Consider the following 8,570-nt stretch of genomic DNA (forward strand, 5'->3'; position numbering starts at 1 on the left):
ACCCCAGAATCAAAAGAAAAATAATACTTTAAAGGGAAGATACTAGGGTAGACATTAGGTAAGAAAATTGAGCTCTCAGAATAAATAAGCAATAGTAAATGAACATCTTAGTGAATATGATGGGTAATCTCTCTAAGCTGAAAAAGAAGTGTAGATGTGGAACTCAAAAATTCATTATTAGGGAAACTGGCCAAAGAGAAGCAACATGATAACTTTGAAAGTACACATAAATATTATACAAGCCAAAGCTGCTGATTTTGAATATCAAACATGGAGTTTAGAGGTCGTTAGGCTCCAAGAAAATAAGATAAATAGTAAAACTTAAACAGTATCCAGTACAAGAAGTAAAGATCAGAATAGAGTCTGGGCTTGGGACTGAAAAAGCAGGGGCAGACTGTCAATACAAGACAACATTTTCTCTGCAGCTCTTAGTATTTGACAGTTGACTAGATGGCTGAGAAACTAGGTGAATTGACTAGGGCACACAGCATATATCAGAGATAGGTCTTGAACACATCTCTGTCTGGTTTCAAAGCCAACTCTTTATCTACCATGTCATAGGTCTCCTCACTGCAAGATATAATAGAGGAAAATATCCCAGAACTCAACAACAGAAAATAAAGTACTAATTCATCAAACCTGTGGGTTGCTGCTAGATATAAAAATCTGTGGTCAAAATTCCAAGGCATTGTTTAGATTGAATTTCAGAATTTACATGTATTATGATAAAATTTACAGTCAGCTAGGGGAAAAAACCTTCAGTTATGAAGGGACCACAGTTTTGATTAGCCCAGGATTATACAGAAACCATGAGAAATGTAAGAATATATTGGTTGGGATATTTCAAAAAGCAAAAGAACTCAAGACATATCAAAAAATGTCTTCAACAACACTTAAAGCAGAGCTTAATTATCAGTGAAAAAGATAGACATTCTATAGAAGAGAAGCATTTAAGTCTTAGCTGCAAAACCCTCAAAAATGAATAACAAAGAACACTCAGTGTACTATAACTTCCAATAAGAAGACCACGTGGAAGGTAAATATGTATAATTACTAAAAAAAGACTGAGCAAAAGAGTCAATTTTCTTAGATTTCTAAGATTTATTAAAATAGATAAAGGGTTAATTTTTTAAAAATAAGAGACAAAAAAAAGATCTCAGACCTAAACATTTAATTAGGATCTTTAAAAGTCAGAAGAGAAAAGCTGAAAAAATATTAAATGGACAAAATTCCATGTTTTCCTATAAATGTATCAGTGTTATTCTGAGAATTATCAAATAGTTAAATAATAACTCATCAATAAACATCTATTAAATAGTTCCTATGTATCATGCACTTTTTAAAATGCTGGTGGTATAAAAGATGTAAGATAGCCCCTGCCCAAAGGGCACTTAACAATAATAAAATCATAGTAGGAAGTCATCTGAATGTTAAAAGGAAAGGCAAAAAAATAAAAAATGAAAAATAGAAAAGCTGTTTATCTATTCCCAATGAGCCTGAAGACAAACAGAAAGCAATAATACTTTAATTTTCTCTAAAATTTTGGGCAAGAGTGTTGGGATAGTAGAATAAGAACAGTAGAGGGGGATGATATTTTAAGGAGTACCATTAAAATATTTCCATTAAAAGAAAGAAGGGGCTGATAATAGGTTTTGTCTGGGGTTGGAGTAGAGATCTTCTCTTGATTAATATTTTGCATTCCAGGACTGCATCAGATACCCAGAAGATGATATGTATGGCTCCCCATGGGTTGCCAGCTCCCAGTGTGTTAGGGTGAATGTAAATCCAAAAGTAGGATGTAGTAGGAGAGATCACAGCAAGGGCAGTAACTCTGAGTCTTATGACTCAGGATTAAAAATGACCCTTACACACTTTACTGCCTCTTTCATGAACTACTATTTCTAAGAATGAGACATAGCAGAGAATAAACATGCAAAGAACAAGAAAGGGCAAGAGGGAAAGAAATATAAATGTATTAGGAGAAAATAAAATAGAACATAGAGTAATAGAGAAAGTTCAGTAACTTTAGAAACTCAACCTTTCATGGTCATAGCATAAAAGAGAACAGAAGTTTAATTAGAATAGGCTAAAAAAGGAAGGAGTATAGATAAAGGGGGAAGCAAATTAAAGGAATGCTTCTTGGAAAATGGAACCACAAGATTGTTACATAAACGTTGAGGCTAGACAATGAAGGAAGGGTTTTACATGGCACACTTATCTGGACAGAGAAAGGGAAGGTTCAAAAGCGGTAGGAGTTAGGTGATAGGGAGGGAAACAGGAACGAAGAGCAGAGTCTATGAGAATGGATTATTGTCAAATTAGGCACAAAGAGCTGAATTAGAAGAAAAGATGAAAATCAGTATGAAAGAAATAAATGGTAGAAAATGTAATCCTAACAAGAATATCCTTACTTGTAAGTGGATTAACAATTCAATAAAATGAGAGAAAATAACAGTGGATGAGAAAACAAACTCAAAAATCTTATTGTATACAAAAGTACAACTGAAAGAGATATAAAGAATAAAAATGAGAGCTTGAAAAGAAGAGAATTGGACTTAAAATAGTATAATCAGACAAAACATAGCACAGGAAACATAGTTGACATAACCTATTATAGACATAACCTAGTGTTTATTAGACCTCAAAACATAAACTACTTACGGAAGATACAACATGGAGTCCTGGAAAAACTGGAAATAATTTAATAAAGAAGAAGTGAGAAAGAGGAAGGTAAAGAAATTATTATTGTTAAGTTTCAAAGGACTGCTTGTCCTAAATATAAAAAAGTTATGTCATTAAAAATAACAACTATGATTAAAGAACTTTTAAGGGAAAAAAGGATATCACAAAAGATTAAACAGACATTTGATTACATGAAATTTAAAGGCTTTTACACAAACAAAATCAGTGCAAGTTGAGTAAAAAGATAACTATCACTTTAGTAAAAAATCTGTTCACAAAATATTTCCAAGTTACAGCTAATTAACACAAATATATGACAAATTGCCATTCACCAAAAGATAAATGATTACATAATGTGAACAAAGTCTTCTCAAGAAAAGATTTGCAAAACCATTAAAATCAGAGAATGAGCTGCAAATCTCAAATAACTTAATAATGATAAGAGATGAAACTCAAAAGTATAAACAAGCAAGTTGAAACTACCCTGCATTTCACCTAACACTCCTTAAACTAGCTTAAAGATGAAAAAACCCTTAAATTTTAGCATATAAAAGTATACAGAAAGACATAAATATTAATATAGTTAGTAGATATAAACTGATCAAACCATTCTAGCAAACAGTTCAGGATTATGTGTGATCTTAAAAAACTGACTAAACTCTTTACGGTTTGACCCAAAGATTCCATTGCTAAGCATATACCCGAGGGAGGTTGTTAAAAGGTCTCATAAAACCAAAAATATTCATAGAAGTATTCTCTGTCTCAGCAGATACCAGAAAACAAAATATGTTTATGAACTGAGGAATAGTTTTAAAAGTGGTATTATGTAAATTTAATTAAATATTGTACCATAATAAATATCAAATATGAAAAATTAAGAGAAATATGGAAAGATTTGTAGGAAATGATACAGAGCTAATTAAGAAGATAATGAAAATAGACCCAATAGCTACAAAAATGTGAACAAAAATAATAACTAAATGAAGTTGATCACTGGATAATTGTAATGACCATATCTCGACCCAAGAGAGAGCAGAAATGCTTCTTTCTCCTTTTGTCAGAAGGGAGAGACATTCTGAATATGTAATATAGCAAATGTAGTCAGGCACATTTAATTATGTTGTTTGGGTTTTCTTAGCCATCTTATTTTTTCCCTTTTGCTACCAACAAGCCTCCTTGTTTTGTATAGTCTTTGCCTATCTGGTAGAAGGGGATAGATGGAGTTATAGCTATATATTTGGAAATGACTAATATAAAATTATACGGCTTTAATAAATGTTTTTAATGATTTGCTTTCCTTTTTTTCACTCAACATCTTTTCAAAACTTCTACCAGATCTGGACCATTGTAATTGTATGGTCTCAATGCCATCTTTAGATTTTGTTCTAATTTGGTGTTGATTTTTATAGTTTAATTTTAAGTTTTAATGTTCAAATGATTCACTAAATACTAAGGGATTTTGGCATTTTTTTTCAGTGATATCTCTAGAGCAAAACTAAATGTAAAAGACATTTTTTTGGAGAAGATGATTCTATATCCATATATGGCTTAGTGGAGAGAGTTGAAGTATTTCACGTGGGAGAATGTCATGGAGTCAGGAATTAAGAAATCATGAGCTTTAATTGAAGCAAAGAGGGATTATTGAGGAGCAAAGAGCACCAAGAGGCCAAGAAAAAAATTAGGCTCTGTAGCAACAGTACAAAAAAAAGTGTAAAAACACTTGAGAGAAGCACTGATGTGGAGAAGTCTGAAAAAGACAAAAGTTTCCTTATAGTTAGAAGCATTCTGCAGTTCAGCTGGCTTTGCTTAGAGCCAAAACACCTCACTATTTCCTCTGGTGGCCTCGTCCTTATTGTTAAGAATTTCCCAGATTTGCTTTGCTTCTCGTTCATGAATGCTTTTAGCAATGGTTACTTTATAATTAGACTCAGATTGCTTGCTTGGAAAGAAATAAGTTTATCTCCAATTTTATAAAAGCTCCATTCTCTAAGGATTCAATTCCATAAGCATTTATTAAACACCTGCTATGTGAAAGGTATTGTGCCAGGTGCTAGGGATAAATTCAATATGCAATTGAGATATTACATTTTTCTTAGTACATTTAGGCAGGTTTTTTTATAATATAACAATTTTATATAATGAATAAAATCTTCTTTAAAGGTGAGCAGCTTTTAGAGGTAGTGAAACTTCTGAATCACTATTAAGTTTGTTATTATGCTTTCAGGGAAGAAATAAATGAGTGTTTATTTATTTGTTTGTTTACTTATTTGCTTATTTACTTTTTATTTTAAGTCTTGTCTTCTTTTAGAAATGATAGAAAGTATCAGTTCCATGACAATAGAACTGGTAAGGGCTAGGCAATTGGTGTTAAGTGACTTGCCCAGAATCACATAGCTGGGAGATGTCCGAGAGCAAGTTTGAACCCAGAATCCCCCCTCTCCACATCTGGCTCTCCATCCACCGAGCCACCCAGCTGCCCCAGAAATAAGTGTTTATTAAATAAATCCCTACAATGTGCCAGGCACTGTGCTAAGTGCCAGGTACTCTATCCACAGAACTGTCAGCTACGGTTGATGACGAATGGCACTGTCATATATTTTGTAGAAAAGTTGTGCTTAAATTAGATGTTTGAAGAATTGGAAAGAGATATCTAGAGACCACTAGAAAATCAGGAGTGCATGCTTTTCTCTTTCCCATTTGTCTGAGGCCGGACTTACTGCTTCTTCTCTACAAATGCCTTTGTTCAGAGGATGTACATTTGAACAATATAATCCTGACAAGAGAGATGTGGAATTAAGAGAGGAAGTGGAGACAGCTGGGCTGATATTGTTAGAATTAAAATATCTCAGTTTTTACAAAAATTTTTTTGAGTGACCATCATTAAGGAAAAGTTCTTATTTTGTTTGTCTATGTGTATTTGTGCACATCTATACACAAACAAAAAAAAATTGTGCACACCTATATACAAACTCTTTCCAAGTCTTGGAAATTTATAAATATGTATATAATCATGTAGTTACATAAAATATTTAAATCAACAAACGTATTTTAAATAATAATTAATTTTAAAGGCCTTAGGTTGAGATAATTTACCTATAAACAAAACGAGTCTTCCAAAGTTTGAGCCCTTCATTCATTTTCTCATTCATTTTTCATTCTACTCCCTCAGTTGGTGTCTTGAATAAACAAATTGGATAGTCCTCAGAAAAAAGTTTTGTTTTTTTTTTAAAGGGAAAAGACTGATTTTTTAAAAATGTTGGATAAGGATATGTTTTGGATAAATGAGGTTGAGATAAATATACTATTTTTTAGAATAATTGCAGAAATAAAACTGATTATTTGAGGATTTAAAGAAATAAACTTTATAGAGGATTGATGAAATCCAATTCGATGATTCTTTAGCATGGAAGATTTCTAAGACATAGTGATAAGAAACATCAGCTGCAGCCAATCAATATCCAAATGGGAGAAACAGGGTATCTTCTGACAAGGGTAAAAAAATAAATCAAAAAATGTGTTTTTTCTTCTTTGTTCCTTACATATTTTCTTGGGAACAGAATATATATATATGTATAATTTCCCTAATGTTCCAGAACAAAATAGTATTAGTCTGGGTTAAGCAGAAGAGAGATTTAAAGTCAGATTTATTCTCTGAAAAGTATCACTCAAGGCACATCTTAAGAGGATCCATTTCATAATTTTCTTCTGACCTAATTAAAAACTAAAGGGAGGGGGAAAATTCAATGAGTAAATATTTTGATAAGAATGAAAACAACTCCAATAATTTATATTTAAATGCCCATTTAAAATAAATGTCCTACAATATAATTGTTTTCTTTCCTGTAATGTTTGTTTTGCTGTTGTTGTTGTAGACAGCCATTGCTCAGTGGTTAAGAGCCCTGGGCCTCAGGAAGACCTGAGTTCAAATCTAATCTAATATACTTTCTAGTTGTGCGACCTAGGACCAGTCACTTACTCTCTATATGCCTAGAAGGCAGCTGTGTGTCTCAGTGGATAAGGTTGGGCCTGGGATCAGGAGGATCCAAGTTCCTATTTGGCCTCAGATATTTCCTAAGTGTGTGACCCTGGGCAAGTCACTTAAATTCTGATTACCTGAGGAGGATCTGCTGGAGAAGCAGTGTCCTTGCCAAGAAAACCCTGTGTTCTGTGGAGGAGGTCATGATAAGTCTCACACAACCGAATAATAGCTTTGCCACTGAATCTAGTCTAAGACACTCACATTCCTTCATTCTTTTCTTTTTTCTTTTTTTTTTTAAAACCTTACCTTTCAAGGGGGCAGCTGGGTAGCTCAGTGGAGTGAGAGTCAGGCCTAGAGACAGGAGGTCCTAGGTTCAAACCCGGCCTCAGCCAATTCCCAGCTGTGTGACCCTGGGCAAGTCACTTGACCCCCATTGCCCACCCTTACCAATCTTCCACCTATGAGGCAATACACCGAAGTACAAGGGTTTAAGAAAAAAAAAAAAAAAACCTTACCTTTCATCTTAAAATCAGTACTGTATATTGGTCCCAAAATAGAATAGTTTTAAGGGCTAGGCAATGGGGGTTAGGTGACTTGCCCAGGGTCACACAGCTAGGAAGTGTCTGAGGCCAGATTTGAACCCAGGACCCCCATCTCTGGGCCTGGCTCTCCGTCCACTGAGCCACCTAGCTGCTCCCTCCCTCATTATTTTTAACAGTGCTTAAGCCATGTTTACTAATTGAAGCAGATATTTTAGATTTTTTAAAAAAACTAAATGAGAAACAGAAATAAGGAACACTTGCTCTCCGTATTTTGAAGAAACAACAGAAATCTCTCATTTTTAGTGTTAGCATGAAGTTATTTTGAAAAAGTGATCGTTTTTCATCTGAAACCTTGAAAATACAGATTTCACAAAAGGAACTGAATGTGATATTGATATTGTCAAAATGCATCCTTGTTACATTGACATTGCACAACTCCAAGGGTCTCATGACAAAGAAAAGCACTCTGTTCCTATGGAAGGAATAGACAGAATTTGAAGGCAGATTGAAGCAAACCCTTCATCGCTTTATTTCCTCTGTGAATTTTTCTCTAGTGTAAGCAGCGCGTCTTGTTTCACAGCATGATAAATGCGTACCTGTGTATTGTAGGACAACACTTGTACCGCTCCTACCATATTACCTCCTAGCTGCGGGAAGGGGGAAAGGGAGGGAGAGAATGTGCATCACGAAGTGTCAGAGAACAGTCACTGAAGTTTGGATCAACATGTAATTGGGGCGGGGGGGGGCAAAAAAAATAAAAATTAAATTGACTTTGCCAAAGGAATATGATTCTAGGGGGGCGGCTAGGTGACTTAGGTCCAGAGGTGGAAGGGTTAAAATGTGACAGGCATTTTCCCTGAGTAAGTCACTCTTTTGCCATGGAACCAATATATAATATTTATTCTAAGATGGAAGGTAAAAGTTAAAAAAATAGTTTTGATATTGATAGTCTTTTGTTGTTAAAATATTTGAAAGATGTGTAACCTCATTCTCTCTTTCTCTCTCCTTCCCTCTCTTCCTCTCTCTGTCCCTTTCTCCTTCTGTCTTTTTTCTCTCTCTCTCTGTCTCTCTTTTTCTCTCCCTTTCTCTTTCTCTCTCTCTCTGTCTCTCCCTCTTTGTCTCTGACTCGGTCTTTATTTTTCTCTCCCTCTCTCTTTCTCTCTCTGTCTCTCCCTCTTTGTCTCTGTCTCTGTCTTGCTCTCTCTCTCCCCCTCTCTGCCTGTCTCTCCCTCTTTCTCTCTCTTTCTGTCTATCTCTCCCTCTTTCCTATCTCTCTCTCCCTTTCTGTCTATCTGTCTGTCTCTCTTCTTCTCTCTGTCCATCTTTCTCTGTCTGTCTTGCGTTCTCTCTCTCTCTCTCTCTCTCTC

At 34.6% G+C, this 8,570-nt stretch overlaps 1 protein-coding gene across 1 annotated transcript in view; it reads left to right on the forward strand.

The window, feature by feature from the left end:
- CDH2 (cadherin 2) overlaps window positions 1-8,570 on the forward strand; it is a 268,670-nt gene that overhangs the window by 258,140 nt on the left and 1,960 nt on the right. The window lies entirely within an intron of this gene.

Source organism: Gracilinanus agilis, chromosome 1 (assembly GCF_016433145.1).
Source record: "Gracilinanus agilis isolate LMUSP501 chromosome 1, AgileGrace, whole genome shotgun sequence".
Taxonomy (NCBI): Eukaryota; Metazoa; Chordata; class Mammalia; order Didelphimorphia; family Didelphidae; genus Gracilinanus; species Gracilinanus agilis.